General features: G+C 36.4%; 1 pseudogene; it reads left to right on the top strand.

Annotated features, from left to right (window-relative positions):
• Positions 1-19,498, top strand: part of LOC122687090 — a 64,374-nt pseudogene that overhangs the window by 3,007 nt on the left and 41,869 nt on the right.

Below are 19,498 nucleotides of genomic sequence, written 5' to 3'. Positions count from 1 at the left end.
TAAAATAAAATAACCGAGGAGACCTCCCTGGGATGGTAGGAGGCTTTACCAATAGCTCTCCTCCGCACCTGTATTGCCCCTAAGGAACAGATTGGTTTTAGTCCTAATGAGATGCTATATGGGAGACCTTTTGTTTATGTCAATGACCTCTTCCTAGATCCAAAGGCTCAGATCCTCTGGTCTTATACCATGGCCATTGGGCAAATCCAACAGGATATACACGTGTTGGGTGTCAACCAAGACCCAAAAGATTCTAAAGAGTCACCACTATATATGTATCCTCCAGGGACTCAAGTCCTAATTAAAGTCTGGAAAGATGGGTCCCCAAAGGGTCAACTCCAGCCCACATGGAAGGGCCCCTAACTTGTAATGATTTCTACCCCACAGCAGTCAAGGTACCAGGTCATGACTCCTGGGTTCACTACTCATGCGTCAAGCCATGGAAGAAAACAGAAGAGGTCACTCAATACACCTGTGAGCCCCTGAGCGATCTCAGATGCCTATTCAGAAGTAGAAGTGAGTGCCATTCTAATGAACACCCCCAAATTAATTATCCTAAGAATTATTAATTCTTAGGATGGCTCTAAAGAGCCAACACAACTTGGGAGAGGTTGTACTCCAAAACAGACAATAGATAGATCTCCCGATTCCTGAACAAGGAGGGACTTGAGCCATCTCAAATGAAATGCTGTTTCTGGGTAAATACCTCCAGCTAAGTTAAAGAAAGTCTCACAGTCCTCAAGAAAAAGAGTCAGACCCTACCGGATCTCAAAGAATTAGCTGGAGAGTTCTTGGGGTGGCTATAATCTCTCTTTGGGACATTCTGCTGGCGATGGGAAATTTGGAGTTGGCTAATGAAGCCTCTTGATGAAAGTGAAAGAGGAGAGTGAAAAAGTTGGCTTAAAGTTCAACATTCAGAAAATTAAGATCATGGCATCTGGTCCCATCATCTCATGGGAAATAGATCGGGAAACAGTGGAAACAGTGTCAGACTTTATTTTGGGGGGCTCCAAAATCACTGCAGACAGTGATTGTAGCCATGAAATTAAAAGACGCTTACTCCTTGCAAGGAAGGTTATGACCAACCCAGATAGCATATTAAAAAGCAGAGACATTACTTTGCCAACAAAGGTCCGTCTAGTCAAGGCTATGGTTTTCCAGTGGTCAAGTGTGGCTATGAGAGTTGGACTGTGAAGAAAGCTGAGCACTGAAGAATTGATGCTTTTGAGCTGTGATGTTGGAGAAGACTCTTGAGAGTCCCTTGGACTGCAAGGAAATCCAACCTAGGGGAGATCAGTCCTGGGTGTTCATTTCAGCTGAAGCTGAAACTCCAATACTTTGGCCACCTAATGCGAAGAGTTGACTCATTGGAAAAGACCCTGATGCTGGGAGGGATTGGGGGCAGAAGGAGAAGGGGACGACAGAGGATGAGAGGGCTGGATGACATTACCGACTCGATGGGCATGAGTTTGAGTAAACTCCGCGGGTTGGTGATGGACAGGGACGCCTGGCGTGCTGTGATTCATAGGATCGCAAAGAGTCAGACATGACTGAGAGACTGAACTGAACTGAACTGAACTGAATGCCCCTAATAGTCTCTGTCATCACCATATTGATGCTGCTTGTGATTCCTCTATGTATTATCAATTGTCTAACCCGTTTGTCTCTGCCCAGGTCAACAAGCTACAATACACAGTGCCAGTTCAGCAAGGATATGTAAAACTACAACCGACCACAGAAAGTATTACTCACCCTTAAATGGACACAGTTAAAAGGACTCTGAGGCCTGAGACTAGCAAGAGGGGAGGCTCAATGCCCTCGCTGTCCCAGTTCAGCAGGAAGTAGCCAGAGAGACCTCAACACCCCTATTCCCAAAGAATTGGGCCTCCTATATCTTGGGGGGGGGGGGGGGGAAATGTTAAGTAGCTAGAATAGGAAAAAGGAGTCCAGAATGGCAGTGGCTAAAAGACAAGAAAGGGAAATGTCCAAAAAATAATAGAACAAAGGAAGGTCCGAGGACCAGAGTGAGGACTCCAGGTAAAACGAACAGTACTCCTGGCTAGCCCAATTTACATAGGACAGGCCCAGGGGGAGGAGAAAAAATCATATAAAAAGAGAAGCCAAAATTGGGCTGGAGGGCTCTCTTCTCTTCACATCTTTTGGGTCTGCATTCCCTCATGCCTTAAGGATATGTTTTTCTTTGCTTTCTAAATAAAATTGATATGTAACACGGAGCTGTAACACTGGTCCTTCTGAGGGCTGTAATGCTGCTCTGTCCATCACTTCAAAAATGTTGTTGCAACAAGACAGAACCAAGGAAATTACAAACTCCCAGACATCTGGCTATGACTTGAACATCTTTCAGTGTAAATAAGTGATTCCTACTCTGCTCCTGTATAAAATCATTCCTAATATCACCAGAAAGGATGAGTCTCTCATACATAAAATTTATATTTCATAATAATACATTCTTCACTCAGCACTATAAGAAAATTTGGTTGAACAGGCCTAGTTCATCATTTTTTGTCCCCTTCAACAATTCTCATACTAAAGACAATATAAATATTCATTGATTTGACTTCAATAAGTTAATGAGTAAAAATTAATGGAAACAAAATTATAGTGAAAAAAGACAAATTTGGGGGAAAAGTAAGTAGTGTAACTTTATCCTAATTTGATCAAAGATATTAAAAATCAGTCATTGTATAGTTCTATAGGTATAATATTTGAAATTTTCCATTCAAAATTTTATTGAAATTGTTGAATCTGCCACAAAACTCATGTTGTAAAAATAACCAAAAATGTTCTGGCTTATTTAAGAAGCAGCATTGATCTTTTGATTCTAATATATTAAAAGAGAAATAAATTAAGCCATAATTAGACACAAAGAAATGACCTTTTACAGAAAATATATATGGATATTAAGCACTTGAACTATGAAGTATCTGTTAAAAATTGCTTCCAGAAAATATGTTCCACTCAAAGCTGACATTCTCCCTTGATCTCTGTGACTATGGGTTGATTACAACATGTCTTGATGAAGCTAATGAAAGGTTCGATAAAATCAACTCAGCTGAAATATGTAATCCAGATAAATGATGTTTGTTTTCTATTCTTAGACCAGGTTGACCAGTGTCTGCTTTTTTAAGACTAGGATGAGATCAGTGTAGACTATTCAAAAAGCTTCACAGTGAAGCTTTTTGTTTTATGCTAATAAATACACATGTTATAGATAAAGAGGAATTTATAAAAGAGGAACTTATTATCATTCCACAAAAATTTAATTGTCACATTGAAATCAAAGTCAGCTTTGTTCAATTCCCTTGGAGAAATCTTGTCATTGAGCCAAAGGTACAGTTGAGACAGTAAATTGCAGTTGCCTCATCATTCAATTACACTATTGTAACACATGTATATAAACAAAACTGATAAGGCAGTTATCCAGAAAGCATATAGAATATATAAGCATCTCTTTATATTTTGCATGTTTTTGCATATTACTTTGATTAAAGTAACAAGTAGATGACAAAAGGAAAATGTTTATTTTTATACAGCTCAATCATATACAACTTTAGATTGTCTGCCTGTTCAATCTAGGCTATTTGTATCCACCTGTACCTTCCTCTTCCATATGTATTGCCTTTTATTTTTGTCCAAGCAGCCTTTGTTACTTGGATTTCTCTAATGCTGTTTCTTGTTTTTTGTTTTGTGTGTGTGTGTGTGTGTGTGTTTCCCCCTGTTCTTTAATTATTGAATGTAAAGCCACCAATCTAAAATGAATATGGTCATTTATCCATCTACAATACATTCACTGTAGCTAGGCTGTGACAAATTAGTTTTGAACTACACTCACTTCTGTAAGTTGAATCTACAGAGCAAAAGATTGTTCTACAAAGAAACATTCAAATACTATTGTTGAAAAGGGGGAAGTGAATATTATGTCAAAACTACAAGTGCCAACCCCATACTCTGAGAAATACTATAATATTTATTTCCCAGGCTTATAAATTGTATTCTTTTCTGACATTCTTATGTTAAAATAGCATATAATTAATATAGTGAATAATGAGAAGTTCATCAAATATAGAACTCTCTCTCTATATATATATATATTCACATAGGATCTCTTTTTTATTAATTCACATATATGTAAATGAATTGGCTATGAATTACATCATAAAGTTATCCATGACATTCCTTTCTGGTATTCTTTTAGAGAGCAATTTTGATCCTTTGAATAAAAAGAGAGAGAGAGAGAAAAAAAGACAAATTGGAATTAGAATAGCACTTGATTGGGCTTCCCTGGTGAGAGGGTAGCAGACGGGAAGGCCAGGGGCCTCCAAATGGAGGAAATAGGCTGCAAATGTCAGACACATTTTAATCTCTCTCTTAAGCAGCAGGAGGAAACAAGCTACTAGTGTTATATTTTTCCCCCTTCTCTATATAAATTTAAAAACAGGTTTCTTTTAAAATTGTGTGTCACCATGATGACACCTGGTTCCACTTGAACTTAACTTTTCTCAAACCTTGAGCAAACCAAAGTGTTTTTATTATGGAAATGTTTGTCTTTAGCTATGCTAATGAACTATGTATTTACCCTAGACTCTGTCTTCAAGTAGGTTCTGCCTAAGACAGAACCAACCTGACAAACCGGTCTGTTTTACTCATGCAAATGTTCTATTAAGCTATTTTAATGACACTGCATTTGTTTGGAAATCTTCTTTTCTTCAAGATTCATGTCAATCATTTTTTGGCCTGGGACAACTCTCCTTGTGCCAATATTGTCTCAAAATTCATGTTGTGGGTGAGGGGCCTGGTGCCAGTCTCTCAGTTTTGAGACATTTCCTTTCTCTAATTAGCAGACTGCTAGTAGCTAAGACTAGCTAGTAGCTTAAGACTAGCAGGGGGGCACTCTTTCTGCCCCCTTCTGATGTCTATGTCAGAAGCTTTCTCTACCTCTTTTATACTTTAATAAAACTTTATCACACAAAAGCTCTGAACTATCAAGCCTTGTCACTGGCCCTGGATTGAATTCTTCTCCTCCAGAGGCCAAGAATCCCAGCATCTTTCATGGCTCAGCAACAGACTTTCACTGGTGACTGAGCTGGTAAAGAATCTGCCTGCAATGTGGGAGACCTGGGTTCCATCCCTGGTTTGGGTAGATCTCCTGGAGAAGGGAAAGGCTACCCACTCCAGTGTTATGCCCTAGAGAATTCCATGGACTGTGTAGTCCATGGGGTAACAAAGAGTCAGACATGACTGAGAAACTTTCACTTTCACTGATATTTCAACTATATTTACTACCTTTAGTTAGATATTTTCTTCCTACCAGAAAAAAACATAAATTTTTGATCAAGATACACTTTTGAATATTATTTAATCAATTAGTTATAAGAAGCATTTTTCTCTTTCTTAATACAATATTAAATTATTACAAAGGACTTTCTCTTTATTCTCTCTATTTAGTACTTATAATTACACTGAGGGATGCAAATGATATTTTTACACATGGATTTTGAAAAGTCATATCTAGGGTACTTACAAATGTGGTTGAAAAGGTAAACTAAACAAAGCATGAACCTTTGACTCAGCAGTCAAAATGTTCATAAAAAGTTGTGAAATATCAAGTCTTCTTAGAAATCTAATTTCAATTATCAAATAACACAATAGAAAAGCCCTAGAAGACCATGTCACAAGCTTTACTTATTGAAAGCAATTCAAAGTCCATTTTGAGAACCTCATGATTTGCCTCAATTTTGAGCCATATCATTAAAAATAACATTAATTTTCTAGCTATTAAGTAAATAACACAATTAAAAATTGCTTTAATATTTTCCTCCAAACTACCACCACATTTTTTAAATGTATAGTGTGTGTGCTCAATGGTTCCGTTGTGTCCAACTCTGCCACCCTTTGGACTATAGCTTGCCAAGCTTCTCAGTTCATGGGATTTTCAGGCAAGAACACTGGAGTGGGTTGCCACTTTCTTCTCCAGAGCAAATAATTGCACCTTGACATATAAATGAGAAAATCTGATGTTGCTGAGAAATATTTAGTATATGGGAAGTTAAAAGCTCCCATAAAGAAAGTTAATTTTCTGAAAGATATATAAACACTCACACACAATTTGTGCAGGCTTTTTAAGCTAGTGTGAAAACTAAAAATCTATATAATTTTGTTTAGAGTATGTTGAGCCAGTCAATTAACATGTAAATTTAATTTCTAACTCAAAATCTCCTAACAAGACAGAGTGCCCTGAAGGTGGGTGTTGCCATAGAAAAAAAATCTTACTTTGACAACAAATTTTTACAATTCCTTTTTCAATATTGTGAAGAGTAGCAGTAGCACAAAAAAAAAAAAAAAATGGTGATGGCATAATGGCCACTTGGTAAATATATAGAAAAGACTGCTTTTTATCTACATTCTGGTTTTCCTTTCTCTAGAATACTCATCCTTTTTACCCCTCTGTCTTTTCTGCCTAAATAGCATCGGTTAAGTGGGGAAACTCAGAGATATTCTTGAAAGAAAGAATATTTCAACTAACAATGGGGGATGATCACTCCAGGGTTACTCCAGATTAAGGAGAAGACATCTGAAATTTGGATATCATAACTAATGGAAAATAGCGCCCCTTTTCTTTGCTAAATTTGTTGGTGATACAGTACTGATGTTATCTTCTGACTAGGAGATGTATCGTGATTTATATCCACGGACATTTTCAGCAATGGAATTATAAAGTGAAGATTATTTGTTGCTATTTTAGAACACATATTCAAAGTTAACACATATTCAAAGTTAACTTCAAAACGTTGTCTCAAGTAATTATTTTAAAATTTATTTTAGGTTTATTAATAATAAAATCCTCCTTACAGTTTTATGACCAAGGTTTTGCATGCAGTGAAGTGAAAGTTGCTCAGTCATGTCCAACTCTTTGCGACCTCTGAACTATACAGTCCATGGAACTCTCCAGGTCAGAATACTGAAGTGGGTAGCCTTTCCCTTCTCCAGGGGATCTTCCCAACCCAGGGATTGAACCCGGGTCTCCTGCATTGTAGGCAGATTCGTTACCAGCTGAGCCACAGGGAAGCCCAGGTTTTGTATAAACAGATAATTATTTCCCAAACACCTCATGGTGCTTTGAGAATGTATTATTCAGCATAACCTGATGTAACACAGAGACCCCAAATATCAGCGGTTTTATTAGGATATATGTTTATTTCTCACCAGGCTATATGTTCTACAGAAGTTGTTTTCTAGGCTCAATTCTTTGTAGTCTTTCTGAAACCCAGGCCAATGGAGACTTGCCCTTGACATATGCTCTCTGATCGCTATAGCAGAAAGAAGGGAAGGTGGCTAACTACGCACTGGCTATTCCTTGAAGAAGTTTATGTGTTGTTTCTTTTCTCATTCCACGTTACTTCCAAGAGACAGAGAAGTACACTCCTGTCATCTTCCAAGAACAGACACCAGGAAATATATTTTACAGCATTAGTGACCACTTGTAGTGATCAGATAGGTCAAAATTTGGAAGAAAGGAAATGGTGGGGACCAATAATGAGAATTCTCTTCCCCCTCAATTTAATGATGCTAAATTTTGAGCTCTCCAAAAATTATGACTCCCCTTAGGAAAAAAAAAATGCAAAATATATATAATATGTATTGTGAAATTCTAAATTCCACATTTCCATTTAAAATATTTTCCCTTTCCTCTACCTCTTATGTCACATTTGCCAATGTGAGTAATTTCCTTTCCCAAAATTGCTTTTATCCAAGAGAAATTAAGTTGTGTTTATTGTAAAACAACTGCAATGGGGCTAAAATTTCTCTTCAGAAGAAATGTATGACAGTGATAACGAGTGTTATCTTTTGGGTTAGACTTCCAGATTCTGCTCCCTGCACTGCTACTTCCTTGCTGTGTGAATCTGAACAAGCTCTAGACCTTTCTATGCCTCAGTACTTTCTGTAAAATGAGTGCGAAAACTCGGGGCAAGTTTAAGCATATGAAGTACTTGACACAGTTCACAGTATGCCTTCCATTAATGTTAGCCTTGGGCTACACAACTATATTATTCAGACATCTGTTTTTATCTGATACCTTTATTAGATTAAAACTGTTATAACCTGTCTCTAGATATATTAAATTCAATATTTACCTAGCAACGTAATTGTCATTTTCCCCAATTAGCTCATGAAATATTAAAAAGAAACATTTTATATTTCTTTTGTAAGCTGCACAAAATAATAACTTTATCAATTTAAAAGATAGAACATTTTTGTGACTGGCTCAGCAGTAAATATGCCTGCCAACACAGGAGATTCAGGAAATGCACATTCGATTCCTGGATTAGAAAGATTCCCTACAGAAAGAAGTCGCAACCACTCCAGTATTATTTTATAGTGGCATGTATCTTCAGTAATTGAATATGATACTTCCTTGATGAACTGAGTGAATATAAATAAGAAAAAACATGCAAAATTAGCATATTTAATTAAGGTATGTTACAAGGAATATTTTTCATATAAAGGAAGAACTACCTTAATTTTGAATAATTAACTGAAAGAATTCCAAAATTTGCAAGTATATTTTAGTTAAAATGTAACTATAAATATTGAACATATTTTAGGGGGATTAAAGTCATTTTGACATAATTGACATTTTGTGACTTTTGACAATTGTAATATCTTTAGAAACCTCAAGATTATTCAATGATCAGCTTAACTTAATATTCATATATGTGTATTTCATATTTTCAAAAAACTTCTTAAATTTGTAAAGACAAAATTGCGTAGAGTATCAAAACCCAAATCCAAGTACTAGTCCATCTCTCAAGGGTAAATAGCACTTTAGCATATAGTTGGGGTGTAAGTTGTCCATAGAAAGAGACATTTATGCTATTTATATATTAATAAATATTCATTTTATTGCATAATAACCAATGCACACAAAAAAGGACTTCTGAACTTTCCCTTGTGATTGTCACTTGTTTTGTGCTACAAATAGCTAATTTAAGTTTTCTGTGTTGAAAAAGCTGAACACTGTTTAATAGTTAATTTGAAAAATAAAAATAATAAGGCATTCATTCAAATATAGATTTAAATGTATTACATTTCGAACATCCTGAAAATGGGCCATATATAGATATTTTTAAATTGCAAATATTTATATTCACAAAAGTGGAAAGACCTGTTGAGTACCTAAAATTTTAAGTAGAAGAGATGCTGTTGCCTAGAAGATATCTTTAAGTATGATGAAATTGTTTCATTTACAAACTAAATAACAATGTGGTATATTTTTTCTAAGTAATTAACACTATGAGTTTCTCACAAATTTATTATCATATATTGGCATGTGAAAATAAGTATATTTAATTTAAACAATCTCTATTCGCAGTGGATAGAGATTTTTACTTATACATTTAATCATATATTCTATAGATTTTTTATTATAATTCATTCCCTTGTTCACTTATTATTATTTTATGTGTAATCATTAAAGCAGAAATAATGTTAACTTTCATTACATTAAATGTTAATCACTTTAATTTAGAAAAATCACTTATAATGTGTTATTAAAAAGTAATTAGGTACATATTTTGAAAATATCAACATAATACTGTCTCATAGAAGTGGTATAATTCATATTATAATATTTATTTTTATTCATGTTGCAATGTAATAATGATCTTTACGCAATTAGGAGTATAAGAAGGCAAAACCAAAGCTTAAAAAAAAAAAAAAAAAGAGAGAGAGAAGAAACTTAACTACATTTTCTAAAAAATTATTTGTTTATAAGAGAAATTTCAAGCTTATGTGCGTTAACAATTTATTAATTTTCCAGGAAAATATGGTTTAGAGGGCAAAACTCTCCCATACTCCATTTAATAACTTAAAATTATAGTAGTTTGCCAAATATGTGTTACACAAACAATGAGTTGTGATGATATTGAGGAGAAAGATTATTTTTTTGTTGTTGTATTATGGAGAATGATAGAATGCTTCAGTAGTTCAGCTGAAATGTTCTTTTTTTAAAAGTTTACTTTAATATTGCCTCTTACAGATATCTGTTTCTTGTGGTTTATAAATTCTTTTCTGTAGGTTTAGTAGATAAACTGTAATTTTAGTCTCTGAAAAATAGCTAGAATTTAAAATTTATTAAAATTAAAAATAACTAGAATAGTCAAATTTAACTGTGGATTTGAATTTCTAAAAAAATAAATATAAAACCAAAAAGTTCAATTTATTTTTCTTTCTACAGAGAACTGTCGCACAACAGAGCAGTTATAATTCCCTTAGTAGTTATGAAAAATATTTATTTCAAGGACATGTCAATTTGATTCTGGCATTTCATTTGCTATTTTTCTCCCTTGTTTTTTAAAAAACAAAGGGTAATTTTACAACTTAAATTTTTAGACATAGGGATTTTTGCAGAGGTGCCCTGGGCACAGCAATTGATCATTATTAAGTCAAGTATTACATAAAAGTGGAAATTTATCAGTGCAAAATAAACCAGATTTTGCTACATGTTTGTCTTGATTAATATAATCATTATCTTTGTTCTTGATCATTCAAAAGCACTTATGCTAGTTTGCAAGGTTGGGAATAAATATATAACCAAGGAGTTTCTGTGTATTTAAAGGTGGAAAATTATTTTCCATTAAAATGTAAAATGTAAATTAAAATGTAATTTATCCTTAGTAGCACAGCTCGATATAACCTTCCGTGATGATGGAAATGCATGTCTGTTGAGTACTTGAAATTTGGATAGTACAACCAAAGAACTGATTTTTTAAATTTGATTTCAATTGGCTTAAATTTTATATTTAAATAGCCACATGTGAAACGTGCCTAAAACAATATAGTTTTAGAGTGCTATTATTGCTCTAGCTATTCATCTATTTTTTTAATGTTTTAATATTTGATTTTCACATGGAATTAGTATGGTCAATAATTTGATCCATTTTTAGTTTTTACACAGTTTAATTCACCATACAGGAATGGTAGAAAGATTTAAGCAATAGGTAATGTCTAAGTGAGATATTTCAGTTTGTCATTTTCTTGATGTGTCCAGACTTTTGTAACAATTAGGCACAAGTGCCAGTCATCAGCAATATTTAAAGCATTTAGAAGTACTTCTTGTTTAGACCACTGATTCTAGTCCAGAAACAATGTAGTGATTTCCTTCATAAAGTTTTCTTTGGCAAATTCTGGACTAATCATGAATTCTGGAGGACTGACATGTCATAATTTAGTATCTAGAGTATGGAAAATCCATCCCAGGGGCAGATAGGGTGGCAGGTTGTAAGCTTTTATTCATAGCATTAAAAAAATAAATAAATAAGGGCAATCTTGTATTCATGAATGTTGGGCTACACTCAACAGTCCTACAATCCTTGCAATTGCCAGCCATGAGACTGAAGACTGAGTCAGTGACAGACACATCAGCTTTACTGGACAGAGAATCTTAGAGGCAAAAGTCCTAGAGTGACATCCCACAATGTAAGGCCAATGGCAGGCAGGACATAGCAACTATCTTTGCTACGTAGGGGAGGAGGAAGCTATCATACATGGGGGCATGGCAACAGAAAGCCTCCGTGCTTGCCGGGATACCATTCTAACAAGTTCCTCCTCAGCTCTTTGTGTTGGCAACTATTACGAAGGCCATTGCTTCCAATTGATGAGCCAAATCTGGAGCCATTGTGGTCTGGTTCCAGGGCTAGAATAATTGTCGGTGGGAGTTGGACTGATCATACATGTAGTTACTGTTTAAAATTTCAGCTTAGGAGGGGAAGAAAATCATGTGCATAAGGTAAGACCGAGGCAAGGCCAGTTCTTGCAAGGGATGTACAGAGAGCAAGAGAGCAGCCATCTTATGAGACTTGATTGTACAATGACTATAAGTCTTATTTGGGAAGGCTTAGGCATATAGTGTCCCTTCGTATAGTTTAGAGCTAAAATATAGATGCAGATACAGTGAAGAAATAAGGCATAATTAAAATATTGTAGTTTTGTAAATGCAGGAAAATAATAAATAAGGCAGATTCTAGGGTATTAAGGATCAATTTCTACTAGAAATAATTCTATAGTGAATTGGGTGGGGTAAAATTGGGACAGAAACAGAAGACTGAGAAATCAGTCATCTCACTTGCACTTTATTATCACGACTTAGTGACTAAACAACACCAACAACAGCAAACCAAGAACTCAGAGAGACTCCAGACACTGGAGATAATATTTTGAAATATAAGGATAAAGATTTAGTACTATAATAAAAGAGGAAAATAAGTTTGACACCTTAAAATGTTTTGACTACTTATATTCTTTACCCACTCCAGTATTCTTGCCTGGAAAATCTGATGGACAGAGGAGCCTGGAGGCTCCTTACATACAGTCGATAGGATCACAAACAGCCAGACATGACTGAGCGACACTTTCACTTTCATTCTTTACTTTCAGACACTAAAGGTAATTGTTTCAGGTTTAGACATGTGTGCTCAGTCATGTTCCACTCTTTGTGACCCCATGGACTATAGCTTACCAGGCTCCTCTGGTGCCATTTCCTACTCCAGGGGATCTTCCCTACCCAGGGACAGAACCTACATCTCATGTCTCCTGCATTGGCAGGCAGATTCTTTACCACTGGCTCCACCTAAGTTTCAAGTTAAGTATTTGTTGTTAAAACATTTCCAGATGTACCTAAGATTCAATTTTTAAATTAGAATCATGTAAAAGTGTAATAGTGTACAAAATTCATATAACTGTGAAGAAATAGTTTCCCATATACACTACTGTTAGAAACAAATTAGTGCCAACACTAATGAAGGCACTTTTTTCATTAATTTATTTTAAAAAAATATTTTTCCACCTTTATTGATATGTTATTGACATGTAACATGCAAATTTAAGGTGTAGGAAGTGATAATTTGATATATGTATGTGTTGTGAAATGATTATCACAATATGTGAACACCTCCAATCCCTCATATAATTAATATTTTTTGTCATAATAAATTTTAGGATCTACTCTCTTAACAATTTTCAACTATATAATACAGTATCGTTAATTATAGTTACCATGCTATACATTATATTCCCGATGCCCATAACTTCTTCATCTTATAACTGGAAGTTTGTACCCTTTGACCAACTTTTCCCCTTTTCCCCCACAGCCAGCCCCTTATAGATGGGCACCATTCTATTCTCTATTTCTTTGAGTTCAGCTTTTTTAGATTTCACATATGAGTGAAATATTTGTCTTTCTCTGACTTATTTCATTTAGCATAGTATCCTCAAGATTCATCCACATAAGTAGGTAGGATGTCACTCTTTCTTATGACTGGGTAATAGTCCATTGTATATCATGGTTTCTTTATCCATTCATTCCCCAATGGACAGTTAGATTGTTTCCATTTCTTGGCTGTTGTAAATATGCTACAATGAATATGGGGAAGACGCAGATATCTTTTCCATATAATGATTTTATTTCATTTGAAAAATACCCAGAAATGGATTTTTTTTTTTTTTTTTTGAGGAACCTCCATAATCTTACATAGTGGTTGCAACAATTTGCAATCTCACCATCAGTGCACAAGTGTAGCAGCAATGAGGTGAGCCTGGGGACTCGGTTTGAGGAAGTGTTGTGAGCTTAAGGCTCTGGAAGTCACCTGGGGCTGCAGGGGCTGGTGGTGCCTTCTGAGTTGGGCTGGCTCCTGGGATGTCTGCGCCACTGAAGTCAACAGGGGAAAGCTGAGAGGGTAGACTTGGATTCACAGGAGTGCCCCCACTTCCAGAACCTACTATGGTCTGAGTTCATGGGATCCTGCAAGGAGATACTTGGGGCCTCTGGCAGACCCCAAACCAAGTCACAGGCCTGAGTTCCCGGGAACCCTCAGAAGTCACTTAGACAGAGAGAGCAAGTTGGGTTTCCATGTTTCAGTCAAGTGCTCATTACTTCTCCTCCCAGGGAGCAGGTATCTCTTTCCCTGCAGGCTGCCTGGGCCTAGGGGAGGGTTGAAGGCATTTGTGTGAATCTATTTTTTCCACCATCCTCAGAGTCTTATTTCTGTGCTTTACCCAGATTCTGTAATCACCTGTAATCCTTGGCTCTTGTGAAGATATTTTTCTGCACAGAGAATAGTTCAAATTGAGGTTGGTGGATGGGTATAAGCAAGTTGAAATTCCTATACCACCATTTCACTGATGTCCTGGGCAAGCCCTAAGTGTTAAAGGCTAGTTAGATTATTGTTGTATTAACATTATGAAGACTTACTTAAAAAATTGAAAAGTAGTCATTATTGGAAATATGGTCTGCAAAATTTCTTCTTTATTTTTTTTTCTCTTTTTTTTTTTTTCTCTTCTTTATTTTTAAGATTACTTAGCTATTTCCCAGGTGACACTTGTGGTAAACAACTTGCCTGCCAATGCAGGAGACAGAAGAGACATGAGTTTGATGCCTGGGTCGGGAAAACACCCTGGAAGAGGACACGGCAACCCACTCCAGTATTATTGCCTGGGAAATCCCATGGACAGAGGAGCCTAGTGGGCAACAGTTCATAGGGTCGCACAGAGTTGAACACAACTGAAGCGACTCGGCATGCATGCACACATCTACTTCCCCAAACCAGAGTTCAAACCCATGTCTCCAGCATTGCAGGCAGATTCTTTACCACTGAGCCACTGGGGAAGCCCAAAACAATAAACAGCATGGTAGTGGATATTAGACAAATTTATGAACTTCAGAAAATTAAGATTTGTTCCAAACTCGTTTCTAAACTTTCCTCAAGTTTTTTTTTAAAATTGAATGTTGTATAGAACTGAGTGTGAGAAAAATGAACAGAGGCTGGATGATATTTAACCATTTGATTTTTTTTTTTTTTTTTATTGTTAACCATTTGATTTTTAATGGAAAGGAAATACAGGGTTTGTGTGTGGGATACACATATTCCAAGTCACATATTCTAAAACTTGGATCTGTGAAAAAGTTTCAGGAAACTTGGAAATAATATGAAAAGTAGATGAAAATAAAGTTGTATGTATATTTTTCTAAACCTCAACTTGAGTCCTGCCCTAAAGCCACAGGTTCAAAGCCTTGTACCAAGGCCACGGAGGTGGACCCCAGAACTAAGCCCACCTCCGAAATTGACTGAGCCCCTTTCTGGCCATTGCCAACACTCGCCCCAATCATCACTGAGTCTTCCTGACTTCAAATTAGGCAAAGATGCCCAGTCTGGTCAGCCACTCTATAGTACCCTAACCAATCATTTATTGCCAACTTTCCAGGAGTTTTCTTTGTCTTGAGACTAAAAATTGGCCACTAACCCAGGAAAACTGTCACTCTCCCTGGTCTGTCAAGAGTTTGGCCCACTGAGCTCACAGAGCTATCATTATCTCTGCTCTTTGTTCTTAATAAACTCAGTCCTTCTGAAATGCTTTCTGTTTGGAAATTATTTTCCAACCCATACTCGGACTGCCTCAACAATAACCTCCAAAAAATACCTCAGAAGTTTTTTAGTAAAAAAAAAAAAACAAAACTAGGTACCACAGCTTTAGGCCATACCGTGGGTTAACACTTCAGCCTGCCTTGGTGGTAAAGATGAGTATGAACTCTTTAAATTAATATGGTCAAATTGTTATAAGAACTGCTTTTATAATAACTTTTGATGGTTATGCATTTTTCAGAGGTCAAAAAATAGTTTCCTGGTTATGTTATGGCTGTAAATTCATCAGGCATTATATATTCAGTCAGTGAAATAGAAAAAGAATCAAGAACTATCTATGTTCTTTTTTTCACATAGAGATATTTTCACCTGACTGAAATGCTCAAAATTTTCAAAATTTTGATGTAACGCTGAAAATTCTCCAAGCCAGCCTTCAACAGTAGGTGAACTGTGAACTTCCAGATGTTCAAGCTGGACTTAGAAAAGGCAGAGGAACCAGAGATCAAATTGCCAACACCCGCTGAATCATGGAAAAACCAAGAAAATTCCAGAAAAAAAAATCTACTTCTGTTTTATTGATTATACTAAAGCCTTTGTGTAGATCACAACAAACTGTGGAAAATTGTTCAAGAGATGGGAATACCAGACCACCTGACCTGCTCCTGAGAAATCTGTATGCAGATCAAGAAGCAAAAGTTAGAGCTGGTCATGGAAGAATAGATTGGTTCCAAACTGGGAAAGGAGTATGTCAAGGCTGTATATTGTCATCCTGCTTATTTAACTTATATGCAGAATACATCATGTGAAATTCTGGGCTGGATGAAGCACAAGCTGGAATCAAGATTGCCAGGAGAAATATCAATAACCTCAGATATGCAGATGACACCACCTTTATGGCAGAAAGTGAAGAAGAACTAAAGAGCCTCTTGATGAAATGAAAGAGGAGAGTGAAAAAGCTGATTAAAACTCAACATTCAAAAATGAAGACCATGGCATCTTGTCCCATCACCTCATGGCAAATAGATAGGGAAACAATGGAAACAGTGACAGACTTATTTTCTTGGGCTCCAAAATCACTGCAAATGGTGACTTAGCAATGAAATTAAAAGACACTTGCTCTTTGGAAAAAAAGCTATGACCAACCAAGGCAGCATATTAAAAAGCAGAGACAGTACTTTCCAACAAAGGTCCATCTAGTCAAACCTATGGTTTTTCCAGTAGTCATCTATGGATGTGAGAGTTGGACCAAAAAGAAAGTTGAGCACTGAAGAAAATTGATGTTTTTAAACTGTGGTGTTGGAGAAGACTTTTGAAAGTGCCTTGAACTGCAAGGAGATAAAACCAGTAGATCCTAAAGGAAATCGGTCCTGAATATTCATTGAAAGGACTGATGCTGAAGTTGAAATTCCAATACTTTGGCCACCTGATGTGAAGAACTGACCCATTTGAAAAGAATCTGATGCTGTCAAAGATTGAAGGTAGGAGGATACAGGGGGGTGACAGAGGATAAGATGGTTGGATGGCACCACCGACTGGATGGACATGAGTTTGAACAAGCTCTGGGAGTGGTGATGGACAGGGAAGCCTGGAGTGCTGCCGTCCATGGGGACACAGCTGGACACAGCTGAGCGACTGAACTGAACTGAATTAGCAGATGTGTTGTGTTCAGTCACCATGTCATATTCGACTCTTTGCAACCCCATGGACTGCAGAAAGTCAGGCTTCTCCATCCTTCACTATCTCCCAGAGTTTCCTCAAATTCATGTCCATTGAATCAATGATGTATTCTAACCATCTCATCCTCTGCCATCCTCTTCTCCTTTTGACTTCATCTTTTGCATCAGTGTCTTTTCCAATGAATCAACTCTTCACATATAGTAGTCAAAGTCAGAGCTTCAGTTTCAATATCAGTTCTTCCAATGAATAGTCTGGATTTATTTCCTTTATAATTGACTGGTTTGACCTCCCTGCAGTCCAAGAGAATCTCAAGAGTCTTCTCCATCACCACAGTTCAAACACCTCAATTCTTCAGCTCTCAGATTTCTTTTTGGTCCCACTCTCGTATGCATACATGCCTACTGGAAAAAACATAACTTTGATTATATGGACTTTTGTCAGCAAAGTGATGTCTTTGCATTTTAATACACTGTTTAGATTTGTCCTAGCTTTTGTTCCTAGGAACAAGTGGCAGTCTTGATTCCAGGTTGTGATTCATCCCATTCAGCATTTCGCATGATGCACTCTGCATATAAATTAAATGATGATATGCAGCCTTGCCATACTCCTTTTCTAATTTTAAACCAGTCAGTTGCCCCATGTCCAGTTCTAACTGTTGCTCTTGACCTGCATACTGGTTTCTAAGTAGACAGGTATAGTGCTCTAGTATTCCCATCTTTTTAAGAATTTTCTATAATTTGTTGTGATCCACACAGTCAAAGGCAAACATTTACTTCTTCCTGGAAAGGATTAAGACTATATTGAATCTTTTAATATATTAAAATAAACATTATGTATTGTGGCATCTACAGTTGGAGATTTTTGTTTTCAAACTCTTCAGAAAAGTCATATAACTGACTAAAGTTCTGTTAAGAAAATATAGAAATTAAATATGCAGTTATTATAACTCATTTTATATATGGGACTTGAATGTCCACAGATTTTTGTCTCTGCTTGGTCCTGGAACCAATACCTTTAGATACTGAGAGATGACTATGTGTCAAATTGTCAACTGATATATAATTCACTGAGTGTATAAAAATCTGCTATAGCATTACATTTTCTACTTAACAAGTATCCACTTGAAGTTGTAATGCTTGTGGGGCTCACACTTCTGCTGACTGTAGCAGCATTTTGGTAAAGTTGGAGGGGATGAAAGAATAGAGGTGATGAAGAGATCACCAAGAGAATACGAGAGGGAATTCATGGAGCATTTAAGTGAGTGTGAAGTTTTAGGGTTGCTATGATGCTAGTTGTTAGCCATAGGTGGGTACTAAGAGTCAGAGGTATTTATATTGTAAAAACACCTTTAATTGTTTATGAAACAATTTAGGTTTAATTTTATATATTTATTTTTGGCCTGGGATTCTTTAAAAGTAATTCTGATCTGGGACTAGACTGCCCAGGATTTAACCCTTCAGAAAACATAATCACCATGAAGAGTGCTCTCATTACTCTTGCCAAGGCACTAATGTATCTACAAGTAACAGGATCTTCTGGAAGTAAAACTTGTCAAGGTGTGTTTGAATGGTGAAGTCGAATTGGGGGTAGTTTTTAAATACAGTTATTTTCCTATATCCTGAAATTTTCTTGTGTTAGAGTAACAACTGCTAAGTATTCTTACAGTTTTAGAATCTTCAAACAATCAATGTGTATGCCTTATTTCTATAACAGCCCAATGTGGATATTTTGGGTCAGATGTTTGGCCTGTGACCTAGATCAAAGCATTGCCTGTTTCTGTTTTTCAATTTTTCCATCCACTGTGATCTTGGAATTTTCTGCTTTACCCAGCTGACAAAGTGGAAGGCAGTGGAGAAGGACATCTGCTTCTTAGAAAATGACACCTGGAAGAAACACATCACTTCCGCCCATGTTCCATTAAGAATTAGTTATATGGTCTTATCACATTGAAAGGAAGACTCAGATACATTGTCTTGATTTTATGGAGTTTCCAACAACAAATACCCACCCTGACAAGGTCTGCAATTAGTTGAGAGTATTTCTCCATATCCAAGACAGACCATTGGCAGCTTCTACATTTATGATATTTTTATATGAAAATTCATTGCAAATAGTTAACCTCATCTGTTTTAACACATCATCATGAAACAAGTGGACTTCCCTGGTGGCTCAGACGGTAAAGTGTCTGCCTACAATGCAGGAGACCCGGGTTCAATCCCTGGGTCGGGAAGATCTCCTGGAGAAGGAAATGGCAACCCACTCAAGTGTTCTTGCCTGGAAAATGCTATGGAAGGAGAAGCCTGGTAGGCTACAGTCCATGGGTCGCAAAGAGTCGGACACGGCTGAGCGACTTTACTTTCTACTTTCATGAAACAAGTATCAGGGTC

Source organism: Cervus elaphus, chromosome 30 (genome assembly GCF_910594005.1).
Source record: "Cervus elaphus chromosome 30, mCerEla1.1, whole genome shotgun sequence".
Classification (NCBI taxonomy): Eukaryota; Metazoa; Chordata; class Mammalia; order Artiodactyla; family Cervidae; genus Cervus; species Cervus elaphus.
The sequence above is the reverse complement of the archived record's forward strand: the minus strand, read 5'-3'. Positions and strand labels throughout refer to the sequence as shown.